The sequence below is a fragment of the Dermacentor silvarum genome, chromosome 2, assembly GCF_013339745.2.
Source record: "Dermacentor silvarum isolate Dsil-2018 chromosome 2, BIME_Dsil_1.4, whole genome shotgun sequence".
Lineage (NCBI taxonomy): Eukaryota > Metazoa > Arthropoda > Arachnida > Ixodida > Ixodidae > Dermacentor > Dermacentor silvarum.
The window spans coordinates 90370324-90386090 of NC_051155.1; positions in this window are offsets into that span (position 1 = coordinate 90370324).

The window sequence follows — 15767 nt, forward strand, 5'->3', positions numbered from 1 at the left end:
GGAGCGTGCTCTACCAGAAGCGCGCCGCACGTAATCAGCAAAAATAAAGTTTCTTTAAGCACGTTGTACGGTCGAATTATTACGCAGTAAATAAACGGTCCTTGGTCCTATAAATTACCAGTGTCACAAAGCCTGTTACAGAACGACAGGTCATCGATCGGCCACCGCTATCTTCAATGAGAGTGTGCATGATTGCGAATTCGATTTTGTCCAGACTAGCACGTATACGCTGGGCCTTATCGCCGACCTTCTAGTAAGAGCCGCAGAAGATACAGCAACATATGGTTGTGTGGAAAAAAGGTCCCACATTCTACTGTTCTTGAGACTACCGTCATCCATAACTTGGACAGGTCGACTGCGTAGCCGATACAGGAGTTCTCCTCTGTATACGCGCTTGAGGTAGACGCCGAAGCTTAGCGCTGTACCAAACTGAAAAAAAAAAGAAAAGAACAGAAGAAAAGGAGAAAAGAAACCCTTCAACTGCTCTTAAAGCGACCGCTCTAAATACTGTTCACACACTATACTATAGTGTTGAACAGTATTTAGTGTGGCGTATAGTATAGTGTGTGAACAGTATTGTTCACACACTATACTATACGGAACAGCACATGAAAATGTTCGCCAAGCTCGTGCTCGACAAATCAGACCATTCTACAGTTGCATGGCCTACGAAACAAAGTAAAACAATGCGCGCAAAAGTAATTCATTGCTGAGGAACCGAATAGTGCACCAGTTGTGCGGCAGTTGCTTCTTTTGTAAACAAACACTTTGAAATATTGGCTGAAGAGCCGATAGACGCTTCTCGCTATCAGAAACATTAAAATTAATCAAAATACGCTTAAAGTTAGGTACGACGCGCTAGTGAAGCCCTCACGGCTGCGCTGTATGCATCCCTCGACGCTTAAGGAGAGGTAACTCGAACGCCCCCTTAGCGGCGATGTCTGGAACGAGAAGCGGCGCACGATGATGAATTAATTAATTCTGGGGTTCTACGTGCCAAAACCACGATTTGATTATGAGGCACGCCGTAGTGGGGGACTCGGGATTAATTTTAACCACCAGCTAGGGGATATTTAACGTGCCCCAGATGCACGGTACACGGGGCATTTTTGCATTTCGCCCCCATCGAAATGCGGCTGCCGTGGCCGGGATTCGATACCTGCGACGTCGTGCTTACCAGCCCAGCACCACAGCCACTAAGCAACCACGGCGGGTGGCGTATGAGGATGATGATCATGTTTATGGCATCCCCTCTGAAACGAACCGGGGACAAATCGTCACCTAGCCTGCTTGATTTATTAAGGTTTTACCAATTTACTGCCATCTAGCCTTTTGCCTATCTGATCTCGATTTTAACGTTCGTATTTTAGACTTCTATCACTACATCGTACCATTTCCTACGCTTGCAATGACGCCGGTCCTATCAGTCACCTCCCTGCTTTTTAATTGCGTAAGCATTTCTATGCTTACCTGACGAGGAAACCCGTCCGTCCATCCCGTGAGAGGATCGCTTTCAAGATGGATGGATGGACGGACGGATATTCTTAACAAAACACCATTTTATGCATTGAAGCACAAAAGTAACTGGAACGCCAATGCATTTCTCCGCAAAATTCAGGAAATAATAGCTCGAAACTGGTGTCATCCTCAGAATTCGTTCCAAGTGGATCCGCCTTGCGAACTCCTCGGGTAGAGTTTGTGAAATTACAATATCGGCCATAAGGTAATTTAGTTAAAAACTTAATAAGTGAATATTTGTTAATTAGTCGACTATGCATTTCAACTTTTTGTGCACGTAATGTCCGCCTCTTCGAGTAGACCAGCTCGTGAACTAGAATTGCGCTATCTGCCACAGGCAACCTTAAAAAGTTTTAAATGGGTTCGCTGAAGCACCTGGTACACTATATGCTGCAACGCTACAGTTTGCCTGACGATGGGGTGCTGGGCTCCTCCTTAAACCATGGAGGGGGAGGCAGCCCCACCCCCCTCTTTCTCTAAGCACTGTCCTCAATGTAATGGCACAATGCACTCTGGGACACCGGCCATATGGACCGCGGTAAAATGGTTGGGTGGCGAGTTGGTTAGTTTGCCTTTATGAATAGGGGCTCATACCCACTATGCGGAATTGGTTCAAAAAAACATTTCGTCTTCCTCGTTGTCACCAGTTTGTCTTCGCCTTTTCAATCAAAGCTGGTCTATACTCAAAATGTTGATTAGCGACATGCCTAATTGTATATAGTCTTTTTTGGTTGTACTCATTTTAGCTGCTTTAATTAAAACTTCAACTCCGCTTATGCGGTTAGCAGATGCTGCTAAATTCTTGGCATGACCAATGATCTATTATGGGCATGTGCCAGTGGCTTCGATGTCATCATCATGGTTGCTATTCGTCGAGTGTAGGGCGTCACCACACTTGCTCCGACGGCCGGAAACCAGCTCGCCACAGGGCTCGGTGAGTGAACGTTACAAGAACTGTACTTGAGCCAGTAGGTACGTACGGGTCCACAAGATTCGATAGTGCAACATGGACGAAAAACGAAGAACTACATGGGACAAGCGCTGGTCCTTTGTAGTTACCAGTCTTGCGGCCCTACTGTGCTCTCCAAAGTTATGGCGTGAACGTTGTAATTACGGTTATAACCACAACAGCTAGTGCCTCATTCGTACATAGCTTTCAAACTACCTGATGCACCTACTGCCTCCTCTTATATTTACGTTCCGCCACCGCCTCCAGTAGTGATTTTTTAACGCCTTCGAACGCCGCTCGCGATTTGCAAAAAAATAAATAAAAAGTTATCTCTTACAACAAATAGGCCTCGTTGAAACTAAACAGGTCAGTGGCAAACAAGAAACTACCGTTTATTCTATACAGATATGTACACATCGTGTACAAAGCGTCATGTTGGCCACACATTTAAACAATTTTGGCGTGGAGACTCTAAAAGCAGATGCGGTCTTTTGTGACGCAGTCTATCGGCCTCCGTAGCCTTCTAGTTTACTGTTTGACGGATCTTAACTGGCTCTGCTTCTGGCAAGGTCACGAGCTCTGGCCATGGTCTTCATCCGCTCTTCGGAAGTCATTTTCACGTTCACTTGTTTGTTTGAACGTGGTAGGTATTTGTCACTGTAAAAAAGTCTCAGTTTCTCCCTAAGTCGAAGCATCGATTGCGATAACAAACCAGTGGACAGCTATACAAAGTAAGGATAGTAGTTTTACCGGCCGTATAAACTTGTAAACATTGGCATACTATCTAAATTGACAAGCATAGTGTCATGCGCACACAAGCAAACATGAACGCATGTCACTCGATGACCGCGGAAACTCGTTGTCAAAACGCTGTAGTGAGTAAGCGCGGCAGCGGCAGCGAGCGAACTGACCTTCGTCCCGCCGCGGGCATCAACGCGAACTAAGCTGCGAAAACAGTGCAAGGAGGAAGGACTCTGCAGATGGCTTTCAAGCACACCGTGCTTTCAAGATACAGCCGCCCGGGCGAGAGCGTGCGGCGCAATACCTGGCGTCCCCCCTATCTACTGTCCCCTCGGAGTCTTGCGTCCCGGCGGGCGCGCGCGGTCGCTCGGGCGGCGCAGAGTAAAGCCCCCCCCCTCCCTCCTTACCCTCCCTCCGGAGCGTTGCGCACGACTGGAAGACAGCGCGCTTCCTTCCCGCTTCCCGACCTTGCATGCGCGAGATTGAGCTCCGATCGCCGGCTCACCCTCGCAAGCTTTCACTCGCACGTAGAGCATACGGCGCGTGGCGACGATTTTATCGCCCGTGGACTTTATACGGAACCTCACGGCGACAACGATGGCGACGGCAGAAATGCACCTGGAGTGTCCATATAATTGCTATCGCAATAAGACAACCTTGAAGAACCACTCAGTTATGTACCTCAAAAAAAGTCAGACGTTTGCCACAAAAGATTTTTGGGCCCAGCACAGCGCTTGTTTCGGTGTTGAGAGTAAGGGGGTGAGGGTGAGTGAAAGAGGCAATTACTTTCATTTAAAGTTTCTTTCCCAATTTTCCCCAGTATCAGAGTTGTCTGTAAATTCTACACCCTGCACGTTCTCTTCATCCATGTCTTCAATGCAAGTGGAACTGATGAACTTAACTTCGGCATCATCCTCTTCGTCATCACGAGTTAACTTCCTGGACGTTTCTCGGTACATTTTATCCAGAAGATTGTCCGCGCATTCCTTGTACACACTGTCAAGTTTCTTCTTACAAAACGAGGACGAAGGCAGCGCAACAAACGCCGCAGAATTATACGACCAGTTTCCTAGCTCAAGCCGTGAGCCACGCTGCATGCTGCTTCGCGTAGAGCATTCCGTGCGCGTCTGCCGTGAAGCTTTGTACACAACTGTTACCATTCACAAAATCCGCCACAGAGAGGACACCCGCTGCGTGCGGGTGTTGTAATTTGATCTTGAGACACTATTGTTATATGAGCGGGTAATTCTTTGACAGCCGTAGACAATGCCAGAAATGCAGAAAAATTGAAAATATAACTTGCTGTGGAACCACATACTGTTATGCCAGATATTGTGCACATTGGTTTTATACGCTTTCGATATTTGGCGGAGTACACGCCACAGTTGCAAGACGACTAGGGGGGAATTCAGCAAGAACCGAGAAATTCGTTGCATCTGTAACACGCTGGCAGGAAAGCTACGAGTTCACAAAGAACACAATTGCGTACATAGCCTTTTAAAGCGGTAAGTTTCCTCGTCGTTCGCTTTGCCGTACTCTACATCAGGTCCTTTATAAGATGAATGCTGACAATCTGTGTGCTGTGAAGTACGATACATTGGCTTATATACTTTTCTTTTGTATGCAGACTGGCTGTATGCAAAAATCCTTAATAGATCGATTTCCTCGGGTGTGGTTCGGTTCAATGGGACTTCTATATCGATTGTTCTCAGTGAAATTGTGCAGGCATCAGCCAACAAAAAGTGTCCGGCATCAAGTCCGCACGTTCGGTAGAGATCTTTTATAAACTCTATACCAAAATGATCGATTTTTACATAAGCTCTCCAGATACATTAAGTGAGGATTTGCTGACAGTATCTCCGGCTTTGACAGTAGCTACCGTTTTGCATGCAGTCATGCTATCTCTGCAGAACTGCTACTGTGGTCGTGATCTTATGGGATGGTCACTGCAGCATTGCCATGATCTCTAAATTTAGTTTGAATCTCTGCTGCACTGTTGGGGCCTTAACATAACTGTGTCAATGGTTATATCAAATCACTGCCTACTATTAAGGGAGGCCATGATTTACGAAAAATTATATACGCTACAGCTGTTCCTAAGAATAAGCGCTTTTTGCCAACCACATAAAATTCCTGAGATAAATGTTTTAGTTTCGAGGTGAAAGCTTCGTTCGCATGCTTTAGTTCATAGTTTTCGTCGTCTCTCAGGTTTTGAGTTTAGCAATGCATGTCAAGTTAATATGCGAGATGGAAGGTAGAGTTGGCCAAAATAAAAATAATTCTCGGGTTCTACGGCTGGTAAAACTTTGATCTGGTTACGCATCAGGCTCGACGTGGTGGGGTGGATTGGTTTAGACCACCTGAGGTTCTTTGCCGTACACCCGAACCTAAGTTCACGATCGTATTGTTCCATTTTGCACCGATTAAAATTAGGCTTCCACGACCAGGATGAAGCTCGCGACATTCAGCTTAGCAGCGAATGCCACAGCCAATCTGCTACCACGGTGGTTGGGCAGAAGAGCGATTATTACCCATGATAAGCTTGCTGAAAAAGCACTGTCGTCGATGGTATTGTGTCAATTACGTATTGAGATTACTAACTAATTACTGCAGGGAAATCTGGCGCTGTGATCGTTTAGCTATGAGAATGAAGGCTAATGCATGGTTCTGTCTCATCTACGAGCTTGTGGCATCAGACGTTCTTCCGGCGTTATTTATTGCGCTTTATCTTTTGCAAATTCGCCAAACAGTCATTGTTTTCGATACATGGCAAGGCAATAAGTCTTTGTGCATGTGCGCAATCATTGTGAATGCTTGCATTTACAATGGAATGTTTTGTTAAAAATGACCATTTGTTGTTTCACAGTCACGAGGCCAGTTGAAGCCAAAAGGACGAAGTTCAGGCAAATGCAAAGCCCATCACTCCCATGTGGCGTGAACCGGCCTGACTGCAGCTACTATAGACAGTAACACCAAATCGCCCTCTAATAATTTCTGTAGGCAATTTCATGGCCTCGACAACTCACTGGCTTGTGCGTATGCTAATCATTCAGGATATAAATGGGGTTTCCACGATATCTGATGCTAAAAGACATGTTTTATCTACATAAAGGCCGGAAATAGTGCGCGTAGTGCTGGCTCAAACGTCGTATATAAACTGTATTTTCGTGCAGCTGTTTGCAATGGGGTGCTTTCATCGCTGAACAGTTAGAAAGTACAAGGAATATCTAGAAGCGTCCTTTTTTATAAAGTCTTGAGGTAGCCAACTATCCTTTCGACTTCTTACATATCTCCCCGACAATGTACCTGGGAACATCATATTATCTGTTATGGCAGGTAGTCGATCCGTGCCTGACAGAATTAAATTATCTGTTAATGCAGGCGTGGAGAATGAACAGGCTTCGGCTTCGTTTTAAAATAATGATCGAGCCAATTATGAAGAGAAAAGTCGAATTGCTTGAATATGTCAGTGCTGCAAATGAGTACCGACTGTGGTAATTGTTAAAAGTGACAGAAATGCCCCTATTTCAGTGGTGCGTGCTTGTTGTGAGTCGAGCTCGCCTCTTCTGATCTTGTACTTACATACTTCGGTTCCTTGATATGCCGTATATGTTATTGCTAATATAGCAACCGTCGCCTCGTCAAGCTCCTTGTAAAGGTAGCTTTTGTAGCTACAGTAAAAATAAATTATTTGATTTAATTTGATTTGATTTTGTCAGTACTGCTCGCCGGCTCACGATAACGCGGGTAGCTCTAGTCTAGAATGGTTCAGATGGTTTCTGAGGCTTGTTGAGATCCCTTTGTTGAGGGAAGTATTGAAGTATTGAAGTATTGAAGTATTGAAGTATTAGTATTATGAAGAAGCTATATTCGACGAAAGGCCGATGGCGGGTCGAGTGTTTCACCGAGCAGAATCTCTAAGCTCGAGCTTCTGCGGCACGCGATGCTGTTAGCAATCCTGCTGCCTAAGTCCCGGCGTTCTTCTTCGTTACAGTATTTACAAATGTTGTCACGCACAGGGACATACGTCGAATATGCATTTCATGCTGCATATTACTAGCTTAGTACAGTTTAGCTTCCGGTTGTTGTATGTTCAAGAGTGCTTTCCTTGTCTCTTTCTCTAAATAAGCATTATTGTTGTAATAAGTCATTTATGTATCCTACGTTTAGCTTTGTAATATGTGAAATTAAGTTAAATTGTAAAATCGTTCAATTGTTCTTGTATTAGGGAGTATTTTATTTCGTGCTCATCTCGTGTTTAGCATATTTGTGTATTTTCTGTATGGCTTTAAAAGCCGCGCTACAGCAACTACCTACCAAGTCTTGTAAACGTAGGAACTGGGCTTTTTTCAAGCTGCATTATCAGTTCTTTCGTCTGCTTCCTCTGATCTGTTGGAAATAATATAAACTTAAAACTTCAAGTCACTCATTGTTGCAGGACAGGTATGGCGCCACCTGAACTCGGAAACGAAGCTCCTCGCAAGCCTAACAACACTGATGCAGCACAGTCTTCCGGCGGCCTGGCTGAGGTGAACGTCGCAAGGAGCCCCTACATGGGTAATGTCGTCGACTTCAACATTTCCTGCACCGCGACAGGAAACCAAACATGCCAATTAGTGAAGCGCCTTTCTACCTACAACGAGTTTTTGTGCCAAGTTGGCTTGGAACTCCGGTATTCGCCAGATTCACCGTGCGCTACAGGTCATCTACGCTTGTACACCTTTCCAGGCCCATTTCCCGCTCTGGGTGACAAGACAAATGGAAAGGCGAAGCAAGCCGTTTCGCTTATGTATTCTCTGCTCAGGACGCATCAATGCATCTCCGCAGTACACGTGAGACTGGGTTTGTGGGACACTTACAGAGCGACTCTGTGCGATGCTCTGCGGGACAACGAGTCTGTTCGGCAACTTAATGTCGAGTCGGAACTCCTGACTCGGGAAGTGAGCGCGGTCATTCCCACACTGAGAAACCTGGAGGAAACGGTGTACACAGTCAAGCGAGTGACATCGAAAGCAGTGCTCATGCTGTCGTTGATTCTCAGCTCGACGTCGTTGACTACACTCAGGATTCACGAGGGCATCAAATGGCTGCTCTCGCAGTCGTGCTTCACCGCGCTCAAGGCGAGCTCTACTCTCAAGGAGCTGTCCCTGGGCTCTAGTCTCTCAGAGGCGTTTCCACACGTGGCGCTGGTAGACGATCCCGGACAAGAAGCATTCGAAGATTACCTCAGGAGCACCAGAACGTTGACTACGCTTACCTTTACCGCGAACAGAGCGGAAGGGCAGAACTACCTTAATTTCTTGCTGCGAGGTCTTCTCGAGAACGAGACGTTGACAAAGGTAACTCTGGGTTGTTTTCGATTCTGCCAAGAAAGCGTTCTGCTGGCATCGAAGGTTATCTCGGAAAATCGAGTTCTCCGCATCTTCCGCATAGCCGGCAATTCAGTGTTTCCGCCCGACATACCCAGTGATATTCATGATTACTGGCGCGAGGCAATGAGGAAAAACGAAACTCTGGAAGAACTCACTCTGCCCCTGTTTGCGTGGTCGCCTGTGATCTGGGAGGGATTGTTTGACATACTGGTAACAAAAGAGCGGATGAAAACGCTGACTATTGAAGATGTCGAGCTGTCGGAGCTCAGTGCCTTGGAGAGTATCTGTGGTGCCGTGAGACAAATAGGAGTGGAACAGAAGGTGACAATTCGCCAAGCCAGCGAAATTAATTCCCTAGTAGACTTCACGGCTTCCACTTTTGTCGCTTTCCCTATCTACATCTTGTTTAACGTCGCCGTTTTCGTGGACTTGCCTTCCGTCGATTTCGTCGCAACACTTTCAGTACTCATTGTCAACCGCGACCCAGAAATTGCCTCAGCCTTAGCGAACTACATCGAATCGGCGTCTCTGCTGAGTTCTTTGCGGTTACATGTGGCGTATAATGGTAACCTCGAAAGCAACGACGAAAACAGTTCCTGGTGGTCAGTCGTCTTACACTCACTGTCGCGTAATTCGAGCATAAAGGAAGTAAGCATTAACTGCGGCGAAAACATGGATGACCAGTATTTGGAGGATCTCGCCGACACTGTCGTCTCAAGCGGACACATCACACGCGTGATAATTTGGAGCCACTCGACCGCCTTCACACGACGGTTATCGGTGTATGCCAAGGGCAATTACACTCTGCTCAGTGTCATCCTATGCGATCGCTCTTGTTCACACGCCGAACACTGCTGGTTCACCGTGAGGGACGCCGCACGCCGAAACTGTGACCTTGTGACCCGTGCTGCTCTTTTCGCCAAAGGTTTCCGGTTTGACAGGTGCGTCTGCGGCTCCGCCCGAGCCTTGAAGGGTGTTGTCCGTCAGGACAATGTAATACGGTGCCATTTACGAATAGGTGGTGTCAAAATCCATGATTATGATGATGATGGTGATTTATTCGCATCCCCTTTGAAACGAGTCGGTGACAAATGATCAACTAGCTTGCTTTAGTTAATCACGTATGCTATTCATGCTCTTAATTCTAGAATTCTTGTATGCATCTCCTTAGTCGTTTTTTTTTTTCTCTTTCTCTAAACTTCTCAATTTACCCTTACCGTTGCCTATGCTGTAACAGATCCGGTCGTATCAGTCTCTTCCCTGCTTTTTTTTTTTCACCAATACTCTAAACGCCTCTTGCTTATCTCGACTGCTGACCGATCGATACTTCCATCCACTTTAAATCAAAGCACTTCTGGAAGGTGTACGTTAACTACGGATAACCACGTCCCATATGATGGTGCCCTCTGGAGTTAAAGTGAGAAACTTAAAGGATATGCTTTTTCTGGTTGAACGCGGCGTAATCGATTTCGGGAGCCGGAAACAAGTCATAGACGTTGGGTTTTGAACACCACCTATTGGCCTATACTGGCCGAACCATGCATAGTGTGGCATAGACTTCAAGATTGCTAGCGCTGGCAGGTTTTCCTGCAGCGCAGCATCTAGCTCCGAGGCCGTGAGTGTGGCGCGACCGTGCTAGAACGCTAGAACTGTTAGCATGAGGATCACTTATCAGTAGAAGAGAAGGACTTGAAGCTCTCAAGCCACGTCATTATACAGACAGTGTCAGGCGTATAATTGCTTGACCGTCGTGCTTACGCGACATGCCTTAGCTGTCTCTGAGATATGATGTGGTTCCCGATCGCACAGCAATCATTTTACCTAGCAACGAATTGTGCTTTGGTACCTTGATCCTGTGCTATAGAAAATGCGGAAATGTACATACGTAGTAGATGATGATGATGATGATGATGATGCCTCAACACTTGGCACAACCCACTGAGTGGGATAGACCACGAACCGGGTGGTATTATGATAGAAATTTAAAATAAATTAATTTATAAATACATAAGTATAAGAATAAAAATAATTGACTAATTGAAAATGAGAAATAAAGCAATAATAAAAGAATTAAGTAGTCTATACTAAGTTAGTCAGCCTTGCCTGAGTAGGAATAGTAACATGAATTTAATAATAAATTAAATACAGCAAAGGAAATACGTGGATATTGAATAATAATAATAATAATAATAATAATAATAATAATAATAATAATAATAATAATAATAATAATAATAATAATAATAATAATAATAATTGTGGTTTTGTGACATTACTTTTTGAATTTGCTAAAGCTATAATTTATTGAAGGATAAATAAAGCAATCACGTAACAATGGGAAAATATTAATAAGGCAATCTTTTTGTGTCACATAGAAAGTTATAAATGGCTCGGCAAACATTCCCGTGGCCATATCCTAACACCGTGGCCCCAAGTGAGAGTAAAACTGAACTGCTTAACGGCAGTCCTAGATTACGAAATGGGATTTCTAAACATCGTTGTCGATGATTAGAAAACCGCCGACAGGATAATAAAAAGTGATCGATAGATTCTGGTTCATTGCAGAGGTAGCATAATGGTGATGCCGCCAGACCACATCTGTGCAAGTAAAAATTTAGTTGTGGAATACGGCAACGCAGTCTTGTAAATGTTACTTCGAATTGCCGGTTGGGACACCACTGTCGATTCCAAGAATAATTTAGATGTATAAAGTCTGTTGATTTTGCTAGTGCGAGGCTTTTCTTGTCTTCAGTCAAAGAAAACTGCCTATATCTGGCTGCAGTGATATACGCAGTTGCCGGCAGCACAGATATCGCCGGACCCTTTAAAGAAGCTCGTGCTAAAGAATCAGCTATTTCATTAAGTTGGATGTCTCGGTGGCCTGGTACCCATACTAAATGAACTAACTTTAAGTGGGGAGGAGCTAATGTATAAAACGTGTTTAAAGCTGTCAAATTTGTAGATGCGTTAAGCGCGCTGCATACAGAAAGTGAATCTGTGACAATAATAACTTTTGTAACATGTAGCGGTAACTTTCGCAATGCAAGAATTATTGCCAGAAGTTCGGCCTGAAAAACTGATGCGTAATCTGGCAGGCGAAGTGAAAAAGATCAATCGAGGTATGGTGAGTATATTCCGACGCCTGCCTTCTCTTCACACGAGGAAGCATCAGTCGCTATTACATTTATTGGGAATGGGCCAAATAATCTTGCAAAAGGGCATTCAAATATGTTGGTGGCAGCAGTTTTGCGTTATTGGGGAAAATATCCGCAGTATCTGCCGCTCTGGCCGATTCGTCGTTTTCCCATTGGCCGCTCAAAGCCCCGTGTTTTCTTGCGATTGGATGCTTTTCCTTTTATTTTCTTCTCTTGCGCGGTGCGTTCACGTGCCGGCCACTCTTCGACGTTGTCCTCTTTCAGCCAGCACGGAATTCGCCTCGGTGCGTGCACTCCTTGTCATCGGCTTCTTGTTGTCTCAATCCACCGCACCGTGTCGCGCACTTCGCACACCACAAAGGGTCGCGAGCGATATGGCATGTCAGTAGGCGTGGGACAATATAACAATGAGTTGCCGACAGCTATTATAATTCGCCCTAAAATGTTGCATTGCTAGCTGGACCGAAGGTATACCAGCCATTATTTGATTAAATAATGAAAAAAGCCTCATAACTAGAGGCTGGATCTTTAGGCATTAAAAAAGCGCGTTTTAGGCGCCAAAAATAGGCAGGCAAAACAACATTTTAGGCCTCCAACGTCGTAAATATAGGCACAATAAATTTTTACATAAATGCAAATAATTTCAAACGAAGACGTGCGCGGCCTATATCTACGATAGGAAAACAATAAATGCTATTGTCTATACGATGGCACAAAGGCGCCAACAGTTGAACATAGCCATGTAATCGTCCCATAAAACTGCCGAACTAATGACTATCAATTGGCTTCATTTAATAAGCACACTGCTCATATTCATGTTCAATGGCCACTGTACTCGAGCGTCGAATATAGTGAAACAGGCATGAAAGAATACTTGAAAGCTGGGAATACTGATTAAAAAAGCGATACTTTATGTCTGCCTGACGCAATTAAACAAGACACAACAAAAACAGACAAATAAAAATGCAAGATAGACTACGATTTATTAAGAAATTAGCATGTTCTTACATGAGGACTGTTAGGTACAACTCTTGGTAATTTTCTCACATACAATTACATTATCCGAAGTCTACAGGCAAGACGTCCCAACACTGCCAAATACACTTCCGCCCACTTGAAGTGCACATGTTTGAAGAAATCTGTTTGGAGAGCACGCGGAACGTAGACTAAGAATCACTGTGAAGATTGTGGAAACAATAGCAAAATACCACCATCTCCAGATTTTTGGATTCAAAATTGTGCCTCTTGTCACTGAGAATGATCTCATACGCTGAGAAGGAACGCCCGACGGCGGTGAACACCTTAAAAAGTAAATTACAAAGAAAACAAAAGCCGCGTGCACATCACATTTTTCTTTCTTCTTTTGCTCCTCACTCTCCTTTCCCCTGACGGCTCTCCGCGGTTTCGCATTCGTCAACCGCTCGCTCTATGTCAGCGCTGCGGCGTATGCTGGCCGGCGCGTCCCATTTCAATGCTGCTAGCAGTTGTTTTCCGGGAGTTGGTTGAACTAAAGGACTAGGTTGAACCCCATAGAGTTCCGAACAGTCAATGTTGCCCGGTAACATGAATAATGATCTCTAGCTGCACTCGAAAGCGAAACTTGAGGCTAAATAGTGTTCATATAGGCACCGATATTCAAAATAGGCATTTATAGGCATTTAGGCACAAACGCCAAAATAGGCATTTATAGGCACTATAAAAACACTTTAAAAGCCCTTCTTAACCTCTAGTTCATGCTCATATATCAAAGTGAGGCGATAGGAGCGCAAGGAACAAAAAAGGCATTTGCCTAAAATCCGTTCTCTAATCATAACTTCGAGCATTAAAATAATTTGAACATTCTGCGTCACAGTCATTCGCGTAACCATGGTTATTGTGCGATAGCAATGCCAACAGAATAGGCAATATTGTATTACGCAAGCCGAACTCTCAGAAGAAATCACCAAAGAAGTGTCGAAACACAGACTGTGTGGCCGAATGCCGTACAACCATTAGGTCACAGTTCGCGCTTCCTTCCCGTATAATAGGAACGTTCTGGTCGTTTCCTGCAAAAACAAGGGCCTCGAAGGGGGCAGTACAATGCAGTAAGCACGTTCCCTTAGCAGACAGTTGTCCCAAATCGCTCGCAGCTTTGCGACACCGTGCATACTTGAATGTGGGCCGCCGGCCGCGTATAACCCCATTAACACGGTGACGGTGCTGCCACCCATTGCTCAATCTCGTGGCGAATAGCATCGGTAAACTAGCAAGTATTTTCTACTTAGTGTGTACTCAAAAGGAGCTCCACGATTGCCATGACAACACGTGTTAAGCGGAAGTCACGTGAGCCGCAGTGCCACGCCCCCGCTGTACCTACTAGCAATTGTAAAGTTGCCACCCGGCTACATTATTTGTCTATTTAGTCGTTGGTCTAATTTCTTTGTTCCGCCACGCCTTCGACTGCAGCGGGACAAAAATGCGGGAATTCTTGCTTTACCCATATCTGTCAAATGTTTGCATTTTGCGCCAAGCAGGGCTGTTTCTGCCATTGGTACCGTGGTATATTTAGTCACCAACCGTGCCACGTGGCCTCTCTTTCTGACAGATTTCACGCCGCCGGCCTAGAGCAAGCCTGTGCGTATCCGATGCTGCGGGAGGAGCTGACTCAGCTTCTGTCTGTCGGGGAGATCGATGGGGTTTCGATGATCAGAAAGCGGCTGAGGAGCATCCAAGGTGTCCACGACTTCATGAGAGTCGCCGGAGTGGTGAAGGAGCGAGTGGTTTGCTACCCCCGTGAAGACGGGTACCCGCAGCTCGACGTACTGCCTGAACTGTGCTGGAGACACATCAGGGGCTACCTTAGCCTCGACGATATTTGTGACTCTCAGCCGTCAACGGAAAATTATCCTTAATTATCTCTGAAAGAAGGCTCAACAGACTAAACCAGGAAAGCAGTATTTATGCGAGAATATTAAACGCGCCAGTTCATCAGCTTCATACAGGGATGAATTTTAGAACATATTCTAACTGACGAATAATTCTGTAGATCGTTCATCTCGTCATTTATGCGCAATGACGTTCGTATTTAATCCACTTATTTGCTCGAATGAGTGAGCAAAAATATGCGCATGAACAATGGCTAGCTGCTTGCCATGGTCGTGGCTGTCAAGTTATTGGAGGAGGAGGAGAAAAGGGGGGGGGGAGGGAAAGACAGGGAGGTTAGCCAGTGTAAGTACGCGCTGGCTACCCTGTTAAGTTATGGGCCCTCTGTTATATGGATATAGGAATCGCAACCGATGTATGTTTGCTACATAAACTGCCATGTTCTTGACAACCTTCAACCGATTGCTCATAGCCGCTAAGAAATTATTCGCAGCTACACTGTTAGCGAATCAGTAGGACTTAACGACTCCGTTAGAAGTTACCTTCCTTGCCTATTAACTAGCTTCACTGTTCTCATCAAAGCATTCGTTATCATCTTCACCATGCTCTATATTTTAAACAAAGACAGGCTGGCGATCAAGTCAGTGAGTGTGCTGTGGTGTCTTAAATTGAAGTCGTCATAAATCGCTGCACAGTCGCTGTCACAACTTGATTGGAAAGTCACGACTTATGCTCATGTATAGCCACCAAACCACCAATTTGCAGGCGCCAGTTGGAATCAGCTAGCGTAAGAAAGGGTGATTAGAGATCGCTAGGAGAGGCCTTCGTCCTGTTGCTGATGATAATGGTGATGATCATGATGATAATGAGGGTGATGGTGACGATGATGGCCACCAAAGCTCACAGTCGAGGGTTCCTCCGGTCAGTGCTCACGACGAAGGAAGTGCACTGAATTCGAAAGGGGTAAGGATGAAGGATTGACGTTCTCATCACCGTAAATATTCTCTAATGTTGATTGTCACAAACCTTTAAGGGCTTCATACCATTGCCGTCACAGCACAGGTTTTAAAGTGCAGATCTTGACGTATGCGGGAGGGTTCCGAAACTTCACTTCCTTGCCATTCCCTTTTGACTTGATCTTAATTGACTACCACCTCTTAGAAACTATAG